Source organism: Pteropus vampyrus, unplaced genomic scaffold (assembly GCF_000151845.1).
Source record: "Pteropus vampyrus isolate Shadow unplaced genomic scaffold, Pvam_2.0 Scaffold70, whole genome shotgun sequence".
Classification (NCBI taxonomy): Eukaryota; Metazoa; Chordata; class Mammalia; order Chiroptera; family Pteropodidae; genus Pteropus; species Pteropus vampyrus.
The window spans coordinates 7,465,756-7,485,909 of record NW_011888851.1 but is presented as its reverse complement, the minus strand read 5'-3'; the positions used below and the strand labels follow the sequence as shown (position 1 = coordinate 7,485,909).

At 37.0% G+C, this 20,154-nt stretch overlaps 1 pseudogene; it reads right to left on the bottom strand.

The window, feature by feature from the left end:
* Positions 1 to 8,055: 8,055 nt before the first annotated feature.
* On the bottom strand, positions 8,056 to 8,174 carry LOC111740935 (annotated as a pseudogene).
* Between the last annotated feature and the right edge of the window lie 11,980 nt (positions 8,175 to 20,154).

Below are 20,154 nucleotides of genomic sequence, written 5' to 3'. Positions count from 1 at the left end.
ATGAAAGAATTGTCAATGTAGAAAATTGAAATAATCTACAGACCAACCATTAAAAATAATGAGTTTATTGAGGTTATGGCCATAAGGTCAGTATGCACAAGCCACTAGCATTTATAAATAACCACAACAAATGATGAATAAACTGGTTTATTAATGAAATGGAATATTATAGAGCAATTGAAAAAATATGAACTAGATCGGCCTGCATCAACATTGATAGATCTCAATAAACAAAACATGTTGAGTTTAGAAAAGCAAGTTGCAAATTGACATGTGCAGTATGATAAATGTAGCAAAAGTATAAGAACACACTTAAGAATGATAGACATCTTTCAGCTTAGTGGTATCTCTGGGGACATAGGGACAAGAAGGAGATGAAAGGTGGAAATTCAGAACACTAATGTTTTTCTTTTAAGAGAGGGGTTGGAAGTGAATGTGGCAAAATGTTAACATCTATTCGATCTCATTGTCTATTATATTATTTTGTTGCCTTTTGCACTTCTTAAGCATTTCCTTATTAAAGAAGGAAGGTGTCTCTAGGGACAAGATTTTAGGCAAAATGGCAAATGGGTATTGGAGATAAGCTTGCTATCAAGTCCTCCCAGGTGAGTAGCTATCACCGACGTGCCTTAGGCTGCTCATTTCTTGGGCATTTCCTGGAAGGAGTGAGTCTTGTGGAAGACGTCACTTGGACTTCCTGGCAGTCTTCTGCTGCATGGTGTGAGCAAGATGAGCTTTCCCGAATTGAAGCAGAATTGCTTTCTGATACCACCCTCACCCCCAAACTCCCACTGCACTGGTGCTCGTGTTTAAGAAGTGAGGCTACTACAAGCTATGTTTTGTAGCCAGGGGGTATTGTGAACCTGTTTTTGACTGAGATAGGTGCTGTAAAACAGTCCAAGGGGACCAATTATAGAATTGAGGTCACTGAGAAAAAGAGAGCAGAAAACTCTCACTAAGGGAGAAATTCGAGTAAAAAGCAAAGAAAAAATTTTTTTAACAAGTTTCATTTTCATGTTATCAGTTTGAGATTAAAAAGAATAATATTTTAATACCCAGATTGGTAGGTGGGAAGGAAAGAATGATTTAAAGATAAGTCTTTTGGATTCCCTTACTTGTATTTCTCCCTTGAAATGTCCTTCCCACAATAAAATACAACCACAAGAAGATAAATGAGCGGGTGTCTTGTGGGCGGTGCGGCAAGTCTCTTGGAAGAAGAGAACAATATAAAGAAAATGCACAGTGTTGCAGTCTGGGCAGCCTGACGAGGCAGCACGCTCTCTCTCTCTACTCTAGATTCTTGATGAGGTTTGTTCATTTGGGAGAGAGCTTTTCCTTTTATCTCAAAAGGTGATTAATTTTCCTCTTTTTCTGCTTTGTTGAAATATCATGCTCTAGATGATGATTGTTTGGTGCAACCTTAGCAGAGTCTAAGTGAAGGGAATGTCCACAAGTCATCTGATCAGCCACACGTGCCCCCGCAGGGCTATTCATATCTGTGGACTGGGTAGACCCATTTTCTTTGTACCAGCCGTATGAAAAAGAACACTACTAATGGAACACTCATTCTGGATCTGAAAAAATTGTTTCCTTTTTGTCTAACTTAATTTCTTCACATTAAAGTCCTCTTGGTCCCCAAATGGCATTTCATGGAATGGAAATTCCACGAGGAGTTAGCCTTTCTATAACTCAAGCCTTATGCTGTGAAGACTTGCTTTAAAGCTTTAACTGTTGTGAAATGATTCGATTATGGCAATGGAGAAGGATATCGATACTAGTAGTAGATGGTATCTGGAGTACTGTGTGTGTCTGGATCTGTGCAAGATACTTTGAAATGAGACCGTACAGGGAAGACCAACCACAATTAAAATGGAGACTGATGGAACCATAGAACAGGAAGGGTTGCTGATGAACTGGAATTATTTGGCCCAGAGAAAAAGAGACTCAAAGGGATATGAAACTTATTGATAGGGTCACTGGTTGGGTGACATGGAGGTTGGGTAGGTCTGACACATGGATGAAAAGAACAGCTGAAGAGGAAGGAGAAAGATTAATAGGACATACACACTTTCTTATCTTTAGCTCCCTGGAGTCTGGCCTCAGAGATGAGTCTGGCAAACCTGTTCTGTTCTGTGCAGTTGGCAAACCTGTTCTGTGCATCAGTGGAACTTCCTATTTGCTCAGTATAATTCTCCCTCCCTGTTTTCCTGCCTCTAGTAGTACACTTTCCTCAATGTCCCCCAATACATTGTCCTTGATGATTAGAGGAAGGAAGGGGGTAGAGGGCAGGACAGTGCACTACAGTGAGTAAGGAACTGAACTCCAGCGCGGACACATGCTTGGATCCCAGCCCTCCCTCCAAATAGCTGAGTGACTCTGGCATTTCCTGAGTATCAGAGGAAAAATAAATGCAAATGTGACACCTAATGACCTTTAAGCATTCATCCAGCTCTCAATTTCACTGCATTTTTTTTTTCTGTTGTACTTTGAGGGCTTTCGCGCTCTGAGCTCCCGTAATCCAGGTACGTTCTTCACTTTTAAAATGCCCCGACCTCAATAGACCAGCAATAGGAACGCTTTTGTATTCTATGTCAAAGCACAAGATTTTTCTTCTGAGCCTTTCTGCAAAACTTATCAGCACCAATACGTACTGTTATAATATTAGCATATAAGTCTATGGGACAGTGAGCTCCTTTAGGACAGAACACACATACTGACCACATTTGAATACCTAGCGCTAAGTACTTGGCCTAGCACATAATGAATGTTCAGTATATGTTTTATAATAGTGAATGAAGAATTGGACATTTTCAGTTTAAAATACTCTATGTTGTGCCCAGAAGACAGTTTTCTGCTGTTGTTGTCAGGGCGGTACCCTTCCTATAGACAAGAGATTTTACTCTAACTAGCCAATCCTAACCCTGCCTTCCCTGCCTTCCCTGCCTTCCCTGCCCCCTCACCTGTTTCTTTCCTCTGAAGGCACCACAGTGAAGGCTCTTGTCACAACTCCCACCCTGCTCCTGGCTGACCCGGGTGCTTCCCCCTGTTCCCCCAGTGATGTGGTGTCTCTCCTTTTCTGAACTCTCAGTAACAAACTATCTTTTCAAAGGCAATCATCTCCTGGTCCGTTGGCCTTGCTATACCTGAATAATAATAAAACTTGTATTTTAAAACACACGGACTCCCCACAGCATTCTGGAAAACAGATCTTTTACAAATAAGGAAAAAGCTCAGTCAGGTTAAGTGCAAAAATTAAGCAGTAAATACGCGGTGGAGCTCAGCTTGGAGCTCAAATGTAGAAGCCCTAAACTAAGTGTTTTTCTCCTGCCTCGTGTGATAGCTGAGTCGTGTTTCTCCTTTAATACAGAGGTAGTATTCTTCACACGGTGTTTTCCACCTTGCTTCTCTTTCTTTAAACAATATATCTAAGGTTTCTTTGTTTTTTAACCAAACTTTGTTTTTCCATAAAATAGGGAAGAATACAATAGTAGTGTACATTGTTTCTAGTTCTACTGCTGACCAAATCAATGCTGTTGACTCCAGGATAAATGTAATTTGGAGCCTTTTGCTCCTCTGGCTAAGACTCTGACATAGTAACAACAACAACTTTCTTCACAAAGACTTATTTTATGCCAGGATCTGTGCTAAACACTTTACATACATTTTCTCATTTACTTCCTCAACAGTGCTGTGAAGAAGATGCAATTATTATTCTCATTTTGAAGATGAGAACACTGAGGAACCTGCCCAAGGTCACAAGTGAGAAAGTGGTGGAGTCCAGGATGCCAACTTCATCTGATTCTAAAGTGCATGCTCTGGGCCAGGGCTTCTCAAACTAACAGGTATATGACCTGGTTGGCATCTTTCAAAGATGCCTAACATGGGCATCTTTCTAAAACGTAGATTCTGACTTGGAAGGTCTGAGGTGGGGCCTGAGAGTCTGTATTCCCCACAAGTTTATGCTGCTGGTCTGCGGACCACATTTCATGTACCAAGGTTTATGCCACAGTGTGGTCTTGCTTGCTTGCCTTGCATAGAATGTGCCACTGGGGCTCCTGCTCTGCTCATTTCCAAACTTCAGCAATTCTCCAGCTGCTGCGCTGTAGCATAACAGCCGCTGGGAAGGACGTGGGGTTTGGGAGGAGAAACATCTCATCTTTATTTATATAATTGGCAGCAATGGGGGAAAGACAAGAAGAAGAGAAGGAGAAAAATGTTTGAATAAAGAAGGCGCAGTTGCCTTTATTTGAACAGGGACCAAACTCCTTTTCCATTGTGACAAATGAAACCAGTAAAATGAGGTTTTGCCAGAGCATACTCGAGCCCCACTTGTTTTGATGAAAAATATGATAAAGACCATTGCAGGACAAACTGAAAAAGAAAAACCTATCTTCAAAACAAATACTCTGATGATCTGCATGGGAGAGAAGATGCTGCTCTGCTTTTCCACAATGTACAAGATGCTTTATCAACTGGCAAAAGAATTCTTAATGTGGATCGATGATTTGCAAAATATCTTTTTCCTTGTGTATCATCCCATGCTACTTCACAAGTAGTTAGAGGTACAAGGTTATATTTTACTTCCTCTCCTAAAAGAAAATTTAAAAAGGGTGTATAACAAATGCAAAATTCCATGGTTTCTATATCAAAGCAAAAGCTTTGTGTTTCACCAATATGAGTATGTAAAACGTTGTTAAATATTCTATATTCTCCATAAATATGACTTTCAGTGGCTATATAGAATATACGCAGAGAGCATTCTCTGATTGCTACGTATTTAGATTATTTGGTAATCTTTTATTATAAGTAGTGTTGCGACGAACACCTTTGCACTGGATCAAAGTGTACAAACATTTTAAAAATTTCTGGTGCTTACTAAATTAATTACTTCCGCAAATGTTTACTTCTCCTCTAATTGTGAGAATGCTTATTTTATCACATTATTTCCCTCAAAATTTGTTGTTATTTTTAAAATATTTTCAAATTAAAGATTAAAAAACTATCTCATTACTATTTTAATACTGCTTCAACATCTTACAATTTTTTTTTTATATTATACATGATATACTTGAATACATTCTCTTGTAAAAAAGTGAACATTCACAAGTTCTTTGCCAGTACCATTCACGTGCCTCTGGCATCTAATAGGCTCCATCTGTCCCCTGGGTCCTGGCCAGTGGCCCTGCGATGGGACCCAGCGATGGTTTCCAGCTCTCTTGAATCCATTAAATCCTGGTAGTTACTGCAACCACTTCATCTTCTGACACATTGTCTCTTCTTTTTCACAGACTGCATTGCACTTACCAAAGAGAGAGTTTCAGCAGCTCCGGTCTTTGGGTCTAGCCAACCAAATTCACAGTGGTTCTGCTTTCTTAGAACCTGTCTGGAAAGACTAGATAACACAACCTGAAGGTTTGGGGATTAAAGCTCCGTGGGACAAACTTCGACCAGTGAGCAAGCAATAGGAGAGCTGATGGAGCTGGTATGCCCATTGCTTGCCCTTCCTTCCCCCAACACATTGTTCTCAGACAGAGATTTCAAATGGCTACTCTAGAAATAGTCTGTTTTACTGTGAAACCAGATGTGTGTGTGTGTGTGTGTGTGTGTGTGTCCAGCATTGGCCTGCTTGGTAATGCACCACCTTGTATTTTCTTTGCATCCTTTTGTCTTCCTCTTTCTCTCACTTTTGCTTTCCTGGACTTACATTCTACCATTAAACATGAGCATATAAATGTTGCTTCAGGCTATGTTTTTTAGGTAACTCTAGCTATGCACGTACCTAAAGTAAAAAAACATAAAGTAAAAAGTGAGAATCTCCTCTTCATCTCCTTTCACGCTACCCAGAGACACTCTCTGTGAACAGATTGGTGTGTAGTCCCTTGTTCTTTTACTATGTATGCATTTATTATATGTTTTTCCATTAAAATGTGTCCTTTTAAGAAACAACCATGTAGTCATGCTCCATCTTACTTTTTTAAAACTTAACATATCTTAGAGATCTTTCCATGTCAGCACATGAGCAGACATTTCATACTTTTTCATAGCTACATATATAATATTTAATAGTATGGATGAACCATAAACCTTTTTATTAGGTTTTATGTTTCATGTGTTATTGTTGAGTCACTGCATACATGATGTATAACTTTATGCACAGGTATGGTAATTTCTCTAGAATAATACTAAAGCAAAATTATTTCTTAGCAGCATTTACATTTTAGTAGATACTGACAAAAAAAAAAAAGCTTTTCAAATTTAACATCCTCCAATTGTATATAGGAATATCTAATGCCCTAAACCCTCATCAAATACTAAGCATTTTCAACCTTTTCAAAATTTCTACTCAAATGGGGAAAACTCCATTTCAATTTGAATTTTCCTGATTATTGGTGAGTTTGGGCATTTATTAATATGATTATCAGTCATCTGATTCCCTTCTTTGTTTTTGTGTTTTGCTTAGAAAGTCCTCCATACCACAGATTATAAACTCTTTGCTCATAGTTTCTTCAGACTTTATAGTTGGGCTTTTAAAATATTTAACTCTCTACTCATTTTGTGTATAATGGGAGGTAACATCATTGTAGGTATCATCTATCCTTTCCCTACTGACTCTCATACACAAGAGTTTTTTTCCTTAGCAAGAAAGAACCACTTACAATAAACTTACTGTAAATGGGGACCAAACTTTCAAAAAGAATAATGGGACTAGGACTTTATCTTGAAAGTCGAAACTAAAAATTGTAAAGATACTTTTATTTAATCTTATATTTAATAATATTCAAGTAATAATGACCACTATACACCTGCTTTGAGAATAAATTAAGAGTAGAGCAAGTATTCATATATTTCATGTTTATTTTTGGTATTTGATATTTTCTCACTAAAATAAAATGATAACACAGTATGCCATCCTTCACATTATATTTGAATTTCAGCAGGGTCATGAAAGGTGTAATTTTTATAAAAATAATAAAAGGCCTTATTAATTTCTCTGAGAGTCCTTCATGAGCTTTTGAAAATTCTACCTTTCCATTTTTGATTACCATCTTTAGTATCCTTGTAGTGTTTAAATTTTTCGATTGCTAGCTGGTCTTACACTGCAGTTACTAATGGTCTGTGCAGATTACTATAGGCCAGATATTCTTACTTGTATTTAATTACAGGCTTTACCTTTTATCTTCACATGAAATCAAAATCTCAGGCTCTTCCACTCTTCCTTATTCTTCTGATCCCAGCAGCAAATTCTAATTTCAAAAATCACAATACTCAGGAACTCACTTGAATGCAGAGAGTGCGTCTCTCCCATCTATGGCCCAATCTATCCCATCTTTGATCAAATTCAATATTAAATTTAATCCCGACTCTATTACTTAAGAATTATAAGCTTTACACAGGTTACTTAACTCTTCTGAACTTGAATTGACTCCTCTGCAAAGTAGTAATAATATTTTTTGGAGTAACTGGTATTATTTTAGTTCTTAGTAGAGTCTATTTATCTAAGTGAGATTCTCCTTGTGAAATAACTGATTACTCTGCATTGATTACTATTGAGATTTTACAGTAAATTAGATTCAAATTTTAAAGCCAACAATATGTTGAGGTTATTTCAGTTAACTAGTTTTAAAGGTTGAAGAGTGAGACTCATTTATCATATTTACTAAGGGAAATCCTACTGCTTAGGTCATTATTTTGAATTAATTAATTTTTTGTTTAGTAGCATATTTAAGTCTCCATGCATTTGTGTGTTTTTAGTTTTCTTCTTGTAATTGATTTCTAGTTTAATAGCATTGTGATCAGAGAAGCTACATGGTATGATTTCAATCTTCTTAAATTTATTGGGACTTGTTTTGTGGTCTATCCTGGAAAATGTTTCATGTGTGCTTGAAAAAAAAATCTATATTCTGCTGCTTTGGGGTGAAATGTTCTAAAAATATCAATTAAATTCATCTAGTTTGCTCATTTATATATATATATATATATATATATATATATATATATATATATATATATATAATCTATTTATTTATTTATTTATTTATTCATTTATTCATTTAACACCTACAGCACCTGGTGTTCCTAGGTGGTCTCCCATCCAGGTACTAACCAGGCCTGACCCTGCTTAGCTTCTGAGATCAGACAAGATCAGGCACATTCAGGGTGGCATGGCCATAGACTAAATCCATCTGGTTTAATGTGTTCACTGTTTAAATCCACTGTTTCCTTGTTGATTTTATGTCTGGATGATCTATTCATTAATGTCAGTGAGATGTGAAAGTCCTCTGTCATTATGACTGTATTATTGTTAATCTCTTTACGTCCATCAATATTTTCTTTATACATTTAGGTGCTCTTATGTTGGGTCTGTCAATGTTTACAAGGGTTATATTCTCATGTTGGATTGATTCCTTTATCACTATGAAATGTTCTTCCTTGTCTCTTGTTATATAGCCTTTGTTTTAAAGTCTGTTTTTCTGATATAAATATTGCTACCCCAGCTTTCTTTATTGTTTCTATGTGCATGAAATACCTTTTTCTATCCCTTTACTTTTAGTCTGTGTGTGTCTTTTGAGCTGAATTGGGTCTCTTGCAGACAGCATATATATGGGTCATGTTTTCTTATCTATTTAACCACTCTATGTCTTTTGATTGGAGCACTTAATCCATTTATATTTAAAGAAATTATTGATAGTTATGTAGTTATTCCCATTTTATTATTCATATTTTTCAACTTTTCCTTCTTTAAGAAATCCCTTTAATGTTTCTTTTGATACTAGTTTGGTGATGATGAACTCTTAGCTTTTTCTTGTCTGGGAAGATCTTTTTCTGTCCTTCAATTCTAAATGATATCTTTGCCGAGTAGAGTAATTTTGGTTGCAGGTCCTTGCTTTTCAACATTTTAAATAGTTTGTGCCAATCTTTTCTGGCCTGCAAAGTTCCTGCTGAGAAACCAGCTGACAGTCTTATGGGTACTCCCTTGCAGGTAACTAACTGCTTTTTCCTTGCTGCTTTTAAAATTCTCTTTGTTTTTAACCCTTGGAATTTTAATTGTAATAGATCTTGGTCCTCTTTGGGTTCATCTTGTTTGGACTCTCTGTGCTTCCTTAACTTGTTGTGTCTATTTCCTTCACCAGGTTGGGGAAGTTTTGGGTCATTATTTTATCAAATAGAGGTTTTTCATCTCTAGCTCTCTCTATTCTCCTTCTGGTACTCCTATGATGCAAATGTTGTTACAATTGATGTTGTCCCAGAGGTCCCTTAAAATATACTACATTTTTAAAATTCTTTTTTTGTTGTCGTTGTTGCTGTTCTGATTGGTATTTTCTTCTACCCTGTCTTCCAAATTGCTGATTCGATCCTATGCTTCATCTAATCCACTGCTACTTACATCTAATGTATTCTTCATTTCAATTTTGTATCATTCATTTTTGACTGGTTGTTTTTTTATGCTTTCTATCTATTTTCGTAAGTTATTACTGAGTTCATCTATTCTTCCATTAAGTTCATTGAGCATCCTTATAACCACTGTTTTGAATTCTGTATCTGGTAGATTGCTTGCCTCCATTTTGTTTAGGTCTCCCCCCCCCCCCCCCCGCCCCGGAGTTTTGTCCTCTTCTTTCATTTGGGATACATTTCTTTGTCTCCTTGTTTTTGCTGCTTTCTTATGTTTGTTTCTACATATTAGGTAGATCTGCTGTTTCCCAGTCTTGGCCAGGTGGCTTATGTAGTAGGTGTCCTGTGGGACTCAATGGCACAGTCTCCCTGGTAACCTGAGCTTGGTACTTCAGGGGTATCCCTTTTGTGGTTGTGTGTGCCCTCCTATTGTAGTTGAGCTTTGATTACTGTTGACACATCAGTGAGCAAGATTGACCCTCAGACTGACTGGCTTCAAGACTGGCTGTGACTACAGCAGATGAGCTATTGTGTAAGAACTAACCCTATTAAGTGGGATTCACTGTAGTGGGGCTCTGGTGTCTAAGTCCACCCTTTTAGTGTGTCATTTGTGGAAGTAATTGAGTGGTGCTCTGTTGTGATCTGAAGCTGTTCACCAAGTGTGTTGGTCCTGGGGCCACTTGGGAAGGGCTCTGGCGCAGACCGAGGTCAGCCTGGTGCCACCTGGTAGGAACTACAAAGTGACCTGTGGTTGGTAGCTGCTTCTTCTGGGCTTGGCAGAACCTGGGAGAGGCTCAGCTGTGAACTGAAGTCAGCTGCCATTAGTGTCAGGCTGAGGGCTGCTTAGCAAGAGGTACAGGGCACACTGAGGCCAACTGCTGCTTGTTTGTGGTCTGTGGACCTTTCAGAGATTTTAGGAATGTCCACAGTGTGGGCTGAGGTGGGCTACTTGTGACTAACAGCCGCTGAATGGGGTTCCAGCTTCAGGGAATTGCCAGAGTGGGGCCAGTTTAATGGAAACAAATTTGGTGCCTGCCTGTGCCTACAGCCTGGGTGGAGAGAAGGCTCATCAAAGGAACAATGGTGCTTACCAGCACTTTGGTCTCAGAGAGAGCTGCCCTTTTAAACTTCTCCCTGAAGCCAGTCACTTCAGTTACTCTTCATGTGCCCTGGCACTTTTCAAGCTGCTACTCATCACTGGAGCTCAGAGCAAGGGCATCCCTCAGCGAGTAAGTCTATGCATGGGCCCTTTAAGAGGATGCCTGGGACTCCAGCCGCCCTTTTTCTCATCTGGACAGAAGGAATCCCAAGCCAGATGTTGCGAGAGTTCTCTTTCTGGCACTGATGCTTTGGGATGGGGAGCTCAGAGTGGGGCTGAGACCCTTTGCTCATTGGAGGATACTCTGCAACCAAGATATCTTTTATATATGATTCCCCCATCCCCCAACCCTTTTTCTTCTGGAGATTGGTTCACTGCACGTGAAAAAAATTGTAAATATAAATACTTCTGACATGTTATAATTATGTAAAATTTATGGTATAATTTCTCTCTTTACCACATATTTTCTAATGATCACCTCACCTCCTTGAGTCTTAGTTTGCCTGTCTGTAAAATGGGAATAGAAATACATATTGAATGTCATAAATATTCAAGAAGTTACATTTGTTAAGTATCCAACAGAGTACTTGACACATAGGGGGTAGATGGGAATAGAAATACATATTGAATGTCATAAATATTCAAGAAGTTACATTTGTTAAGTATCCAACAGAGTACTTGACACATAAATGCTAGCTATTTTTATTACTTTATGATCATTCATGTACTATGTGAATTTCACTAGTTGCTCTCTTTATTTGGTTACCTGTACTACCTCCCTTCCCTCTTCCAGTTAAAATGTGTTTGGAAAATGAGGAGATCCAGGATATTGTGATGCACTGAAGACAGTTTGGAGCCTCAAAATGAGTCATAATATAAGGAATGAGAAAAGTCTCCATAGTTTTCTGGGTCCAGCGTACAAAGTAGACAGCTTATGTAACCATCTATTGATTAGTGGGGCACTATGTCCTTTGCCCAATACAACAAACAAACAAGCAAAAGTCACACTGTTGCTCTGTGCCTGCTCCTATTCTCTGAGGCTTGTAGCTAAGCTTTTCATTCCCTGCCAGTGGAATGCTCTAACGTTCATGATCTCATGTGATTTTTATCTATAAACCAGGCAGTTTTTATCATTTCCAACTTACAATGAGCCCAGAAAATCCTGTTATTAAAGAATGGGAAAGGCTCAGCATTCCAACACTCAGATATCAGTTGGGGTCTCAGGCTCCATATACCAATGATTCGAACATCTGCTCAGAAACTTGCCAGATGTTTTCTCTGGAAGTTGTCTCCACCATCTCTATTTGTAAGTGATTGTGAATCTACAAGTCTCTGTGAACACAAACGGTGGAAGGAGGCAAGGTACACACCATGCTTCAGCTTCGAGGTGCTTGGTTTCCTCTCTCCCATCTTTTGCTGACACCTTGCACAGCCACTGCCTGGGTTTCAGTGGATAAACACAGAACTGGAACCCAGCCATCAACCAGTTAGTATTGACGGCTTCTTATCATGTGCCAAGTTGAGCACATGGGACTTGTAAGATGATTAAAAGGAAGGAGATCCATTTACCAGAAGATACAAATATTAATATAGCCTAATGGGAGAAAATTTCTATTACTATACTTTATAACTTGCACTTATTTAGCGTCTTCATCTCCAGACCATCTTCTACTTTGCTGCTAGAATAATCTTCCAAAAGCAACTCTTTGTAGTTGAGAACTTTCATACTCAAATAGCGCCAAAGGTCCTACATGGCTTCTCAAATAAAGTCTAAATTCTGAAACTCAGCATTTAGCAATCTGTTGCAAATTCACATTTCTGGACTTATCATGCATGACTCTCCTGGAACCTTTTTTACACTTCAGCCAAACTAAACCACATGTTACTTGGGGCCTTACATGATACTCCCCTCCCCAAGCCATCATTTGCTTTTACAAACTTTTCTTTCCATGCCTTCCTACCATCTCTCATGTCTCAATCACATGTGAGCTGGTGTCTCATTGCCCAGCTCAGATGCCACCTTTTTAATGATACCATCTCTGAGTTCCTCAATCAGAATTTATTTCTTCCTCCTCTAAGCTTCTGTGGCATCTTTCATAGTCTTAAACCAGTGTTTTCTCCCAAATTATATTGTAAATCTTTGACAGTATGGTTTTATATCCCATCTGGTTCCTGGATTAGTGAATTACCTTTAATAGAAACACCATAAATATGACTGTGTACTAGCCTCTGTACTTTTTAATCAGCTTCAACATCCACAACCTTATTTGTAAATCAGGCAGTTTTTATTATGCCCATTTTACAATGGGAGAAATTGACACTCAGAAATTTTAAGTAATTTGCCTAAAGTTACACAGATGGATAGTAATGGAGTTAAGAAAACAGCCTGAAAGAACTCTTTATCTGAGTTCTTTTATTCAGTATCAAAATGAAAATTGTATGGCATGTAATCAAAGTGACAGAGCTCTTCTGAGGAATGCAGTGGACCTGAATTGGTAGGAGAAGCAGGGAAAACTTCACAGAGAAAACCTCTTTTGAGCAGTGTTACAAAAGAATTGGGGGAATGGATTAACAGGACAGGGAAGTGGGCATTCCAGTCAGGAAATAGTGACAAAGGAAGAAATGAGCATATTGTGGCATATATAAGTATGTGTGCTTTTTGGGTATGATAATACTGTGTTCACTTTGGTATGGAAAGAAAAGCATAGAATTGAGGGTGAGAAACTTGAAACCTTATTCCAGCTGTACCACCAAGGCTGTGTGACCTTGGAAAATTCACATCATGGCCATGTCTCTGAGCTTTAGTTTTTGAAGTTGTAAAATAATGATAATAGTACCTGCCTTACCTCATGTAGTATGAGGCTCAAATGAGAGAAGAGATGTGAAGTATTTTGAAAGTATGAGGTGACACATGATGTTGGAAGCAAGGGTAGATCCTTGTCTCAGAAAAATTAAATGGACAGGCTATTCGCCAAGTCTTGCATCTTGAAAGCATTATTGTATAATGAAGGAAATTGGGACTTTGTCTTGTGACCTGAGGAGTAAACTACAGCCCAGTAAATACCCACAAACCCTCAAGAGCCCATCCCCTACCTGAGAGCCACCCACTGAGATCATTGGTCCAGCACTCCATGCAGACCTTGTATGACTTACCTTGTTTATCTTATGCTTGTTTGTTTGTTCTTCATAAAATCACCAAGACTGAGATAACTCAGCCCTTTATCTTTTAACTTCCACCAAACTGGAGTCTCATATACATTTAACCTAAAGAGTTCATAGGGAGACCAACAGCAGAGCAAACAAACTCCATGTGTGCTTGCTTTTTTCCCTCATGCCAGCTTCCCAATAAAAATGCAATCCATGAAATTGCTTGTTTGCATCAGCTTTTCCACTGATAATCAGTAATAGCATATCGTCTACCCTAGTGGTTCTCCATCCCTCAGGAACATTCTGGTCAGAAGTCTAAAAGCATGCACTGCAGTCTGTGAAATTCTTACTCTGCTGTTATTTCGGAGCTCTTGGAAGCAGTGTGCTCAGATGGCTGACAGCGTCAGAATGGGAAATACCTGCTCCAGAGGGGCCAGCCAAACAATCTCAGTTGGTTTTACTGCTGCCACATCCAGAAATCAGGTGCCTGAAAAAAATATGCTGACAGGATCAGACTGAAGAAGCTGTGATGCCATCTGGGGTCAGGAAGGGATTTCTGTCTGAATGCCAGCTGTGGGGGTTGAGGCAGTGTGGTGGTGCTCTGCTAGCATGAAGTTGGTAATAACCCAGGAGAGACTAGGGAAAGCAAGGAGAAAAGCTGCCCAGCATGTCATTTAGGAGAGTTGGGGACGTCAGTGAAGATGAGGAAGATACTGAGGCCTGAACCTTCTACATTTTAGAAAGTGTTTTATTTTGGAAATTTTAAGCATACACCAAGGTAGAAACTGACAGTATAATAAATCCCTGTGTACCATTGTTCAGCTTCAGTATTTATCAGCTCAAGCTTATCTTTTTTTTTTCTCTCAGTGTATTGATTGATTGATTGATTGGCATTTTAAAAATTAAATTTATTAGGATGAAATTGGTTAATAAAATTATATAGGTTTTAGGTATTTAATTCTATAATACATCATTTGTATATTGCATTGCATGTTCATCACTCCAACGTAAATCTCCTTCCATCACCATATATTTGATCCCTTTACCCTATCTTGTTTCATCCATACCTCTACTTGCTCTCATTCATCAGCCCCCAAGTTGATTGGTTTTTATCGAAGCAAACCCTAGACATCATATCACTGCAACCATTAATATTTCAGTATGTATCTTTAAAAAAAAACTTAAAAAAATAACTATAGTACAATTATCATGCCTAAAAATTCACCTTCATTCTATTATATCAATAAATATCCAGTATTCAAATTTCTCCAGCTGTCTCCTAATAACACTGGATATTTTTATCAATCTCAGATAAAATTTTAAAAAAATGAATAAGAGGAATGAGAGAAAGAAAGTAGTAAGAGAAAGAAAGGGGAAGAAAATGAATCAGCATATATTTACTGAGTATCTATGATATACAGGCCCTGTGTTGGGTTCTAGTACATTTGACCTCATTTTAGGGGATGAGAAAAATCAAGAGGCAGAGTGGTTAAGACATTTGCCGAAAACCAGTCCACTAGTAAGTTTTGAAGACATAATTCCATCTCTGGGTTGTGTGGTTTCAAAGCCCATCTCTCCTATCCCACATTGCATCTTAACCAAATTATCTACCAGGGACTCTTGGAAAGAAGGTAAAGAAAAGAGATAGAGGGGAATAAAATTCTCTTGTCATCAAAAAGTTGTAAAATGTAATTGCTTTGGAGCCAGACATTTCTAGATTTGAATCTCGACTCTGCATTTGAATGACTAGGAAGTTAACTTCCCTGAATCTTACTCCTTCATCAGTAAAATGAGATGTGGCAAGGATTAAAAAAAATAATTCAAACACTTAATGGTTATTATTATATCTGAAGAATAACAATGGGAGAGAGAAGGCAGGAGGTGGTAAATATTTACCCCATTCTTCTGCAGACTGATGTTTTCAAGGCACCGATCAGGGTGATAACTAAGAATCAGAGAGAGCAACTCTGGTTCTGATGAAGGGAGCCATGGAGGACAGTGCAGGACATAGAGAGGAGAGGAGGAGAGATGGGGAGGAAGAAGGGATCAAAGAAGTCTTGGATCAGCATCAATCCCTTTCAAAATGCAAAAGCAAAGGTAGGAAATGAAGAGGAACATGGTGTAGGAATGGAAGAGTGGAGAAATTAACCTGAATGAAGTGGCGGATTGGGGGCTGAGCAGCAGAAGTGGAAAATAAGATTGGATAAATGGAACCTCAGAAAGGTAGAAATACCTAACAGTCTTAATTAAGAAAAAGACTTGCTCAGAAATTCTTCAGGAACATTAATCTGACTGTGAGATGCCAGACAGATTGGATAAAAGAGAGAAGGGAGGTAGAGACCCCTATATAGTAGTTGTTACTAATCTTAAAGAAAGTCTCAAGGTCTTGGAGTGAATGTAGATTTTATAGGGTCGTGCAAAGCCTCTTGGGTCCTAAGATTTTTGAAGCTAACATACTGGTAGTAAAGTCTTCTGGTCTTCGGAGAAAAGATATGTTCCAGATGTCCAACAATAGCTCTTTTGCAGAGAGAACCCATTGATCAAAACCAAAACCCTTCCCAACAACAATTGCATACTCAAACAATGATGGATAAAAAAAAAAAAATGTTGCTAAAAGGAAATGCCAGCAAAAATATGCAAAAGGGACATTGTGTTATAATAAAGTAAACTCAGAGACCCAAAGAGCTCAGAAAACCTCACAATATTGGCTGATTTTTGGCTTCTTTTTCAAACAGGCATTTATTTTGATTCTTGAAAATGGCATTTTGATGCAGCAGCCTTAGTGACAATGAAATTTGAGCTGATGACAATGTCAGGGGTTTCCTCCATTACCCATAGCTATAAAAACAGCCTCATAGCCTCTTAGGAAGATTTCCTTTGACCCAAATTGAGGTTCAGCCATTGATTTCCAAAGAGTTAGATTACAAGAATCATTAGGTTGGAGTGAAACTCCAAGGGCATCTTGCCCATTCCCATCCTTCCTGCAAGAGAATGCTGATTTTATTATCTAGAAAGAAAATCATGGAATTATGGAGAAGCTTAAATACCATCTGTGAAGAAGATTCCACCAAATGCTTGTGTTTCCTATTTTAACAATATTCACTTCCAGGCAATTCTTTCATCTACCTTGCCTGCATTCCATTGTTCTAATTTAATTCAATATCCTAGATTTGCAAACACATTTAATAAGCTTTACATAAGCACTTTACAAACATTTAGTCAGAGTACCAGAAGAGAATCATGATATGATATAGTTCATTTATTGAGACATAGTGATTCAATTTTAACACTAAATAATGGCCACTGACAGCTTTGGTTCTAGTTTACAATCTCTAACAAGCTTTATAGTGGGAGATTAATATATCTAGTTGTACCAATTTTCCTTTCTTCCTTTTTTCATTCTTTCCTTTCTTCTTTTCTCTCTCTTCTTTCATTGACACCTATTAACCACATAGACATTATAAGCCACATTTAAAATCAGAGACTTTCTAACCTATTTCCTATTTATTGGTCTTTCTTCCTTCTTTGAGAGAGATCTTCTCTACAGAGTTGATTTTCAGGAACAATAACCTTTCTGAAGGGACATTTAAGAATTCATTTATTCTCTTCTTCAGGCAGTAGTAAGAAAATAGATGGTGAGTAATTCCAATTCCTATGACATATTAGGTTATTTGAACAAACCCTTCCATTAAATGCAATTAAAAATCTGGCTACAATATAGAAAAAGTGTCCTTAAAAGCAAAAATTGCTGACAAGATAATAACCAACACCAGGAAAAATCTCAGGGACAATGAGAAGTAGAGTATTAAGCAGAGATCCGAAGATGCTTTGAGAGCATTCTTGATCCTAGCAAACCTGGGCTTCAGTTTGGGCAGACATAAGTGATGGAGAAAGAGGTCAAGAATTTAGTCTCACTCCAGGTGGGAGGTTAGAAGGAAACCGTTCCCTCTATTAAGCTAGGACTTAAAGGGACACAACACCAGAGTAAGAGGAATAAGAAGTAAACCTAGCCACAAGTCCAGCCCCCGGGGAAATTTGCACAGACGCTAAAGGGAAAACAAGATCAAAGGCAATCTTGTATCCACGATCTCTCAGGAAACATTCCTGAGAGATCGTGGATACAAGATTGCCTTACCAGGGATTTGCAGGGGGATTGGTATTGTCTACATGGTCCAGGGAACTCAAAGCAATGCACTTGGTTGAAGTGAACCTAGAATTGTAATGCTCCCCAGATCCTGGAAAGAAAAAAACAAATATATTTTCTGGATGAAGATTTCTTTATTTTAGACCTCAAAGAATCCCCTAAAATAACTTTTGTAAGGATAGTGAACAGTAAATATGTAAACACAATTAAGCACAAAAAGTGAACAAGGTAATATGAATGAGAACCAGCAGAAATGACAAACAGCTGAAATGACCCATAAAGATTTTAGGTATTGTAATTATTAGACACAGATTATAAAAGAACTATGCCTTACTTTGGCTCAAAAATATAAAAGTATGCAATAGTCTGTAAGCACTTAAAATCATTTTAAAAATCACATAAAGTAACCTAGCAGATTGCAATGAACTAACACAATTTCTAGAATTGAAAAACATGAAAACTAGAAATAAAACTAAATAGATGGGATTTATAGCAGGTAAAGTGAAGGAAAATTTTGTAAACCAGAAGATTGATTAAAAGAAATGATTCTAAATGTAACACAGTAAGACAAAAAGTTTATGAAAATATGGAAGAGAGGTGAAGAAATTTAGAGAATAGAATTCCAGAAGGAGCAGAGAGTGAATAAGTCATAAATAATATTTGAAGAGTAAAAGACTGATGAAGGACATTAGTCCATATATTCAAAATACCTAATAACTTACACAAGATGAATAAGCAAAAATAAATCTACACCTGGACTCATCAGAGGAAAACTGCAGACAACTAAAAACAAAGAGAAAAATCTTAAATGTATAATAGAAAACAAAGACATATTAACTTTAAAGAAACAATAAGATCAACATTGGACTTCTCAATAAACCAAAAAGATAAGACAGTGGAAAGTCAAAAGAAAATAATTGCTAATTTACAAGAATAAGGGGTAAAGGCATTTTCAAACAAACAGTAAATTCAATGTCAGAAGATCCGTACTAAAGCATGTACTTCAATGAGAAGAAAAAGTACTCTATTAGAAAGTATGAGATGCAAGTAGGAATGAGGAGCAGAAACTAATGAAATAGAAAGGATACATATAGTAGAGTGGATTAACAAATGTAAAATTGGTTCTTTGAGAAAATGAAGAAAATTGACAAATTTGATGGACAATTGATCAAAAAAGAAAGAAGAGGCTATAATAAATAATATTTGAGAGAAAGGGGGAATAATTAGAAATGCTACAGAATTTAAAAGATACTAAGAAGATACCATTAACTTCAATACAAATTTGAAAATCTAAATTTCTTAGGAAATATACAGATATTCTAGAAATAATTTCAGATGAAATAGACATCTTAGTTAATTTTATTACCTTATAATGATAATCACATTAATAGTTCAAAATTCTTGCATAAAGAAAACATCAGGCTTAGTTTATTTTATTCTACCAAAATTTAATGGAAAAATTCCAGTCTCACAGAATTATTCATAATACACCTACACAAAAAACTAAAGACTCCCTAACTCATTTTATGAGGCGTGTATAACCTTGATGCCTGACTCTTCCAAGGACAGTATGAAAAATGAAATTACAAGCTGATTTCTTCATAGATTTAAAAATTCCAAATTAAATAAGAGCACAACAAAACCAGCAAATATGAATTTATTTGAAGAATGCAATGGTAGTTGAATAATAAAGAAAATTAGATTCATCTAATTAATAGAGTCGAAGAGGAAAATATTACAATTATCTCAAAAGATGCAAAAATTGATAAATAAAATTCAACGTCCATTCATTATAGGAACTACTAGGAAACTATTATTAGAAGAGAAATTCTTTAACCCAACAAGAAGTAATATACATATAAAGTTTTATATCTCCATATCTATATCTATATATCAAAGATTATACTTTATGGAGTAATGTTAAAATTAATTCCAGTTATCACGTTAGTACAATATAGCAAGAAAAAGAAATAAGAGATGTAAGAATTTCAAAGGAACAACAAAACTGTTATTGTTTGGAAGTGCTTATTTCCAACCTGAAAAATTCAAATGACAATTTAGCAAGTTTGCTGAGTACAAATAAACATTAAAAAAATCAATTGCATTTCTCTATTCCAGCAATAGTTAGAAATTGTATATTTAAAAATTGTGTCATTTGCAATATCATAAAAAGTAAGGTGGCTACAAATAAATCTAATATTTTATTGAAGATCTTTATGATGAAAAATTATACGATTTTTATTGAAAGATATTAATGAAGACTTCACTAAGTAAGTGAAGATATTTACTTGTGTATGAATAAAATGATTATCAAAATGTCTATTTTCTCAAAATCGATCTTTAGATTCAAAGCAAAAAATAGTCTCACAGTTGC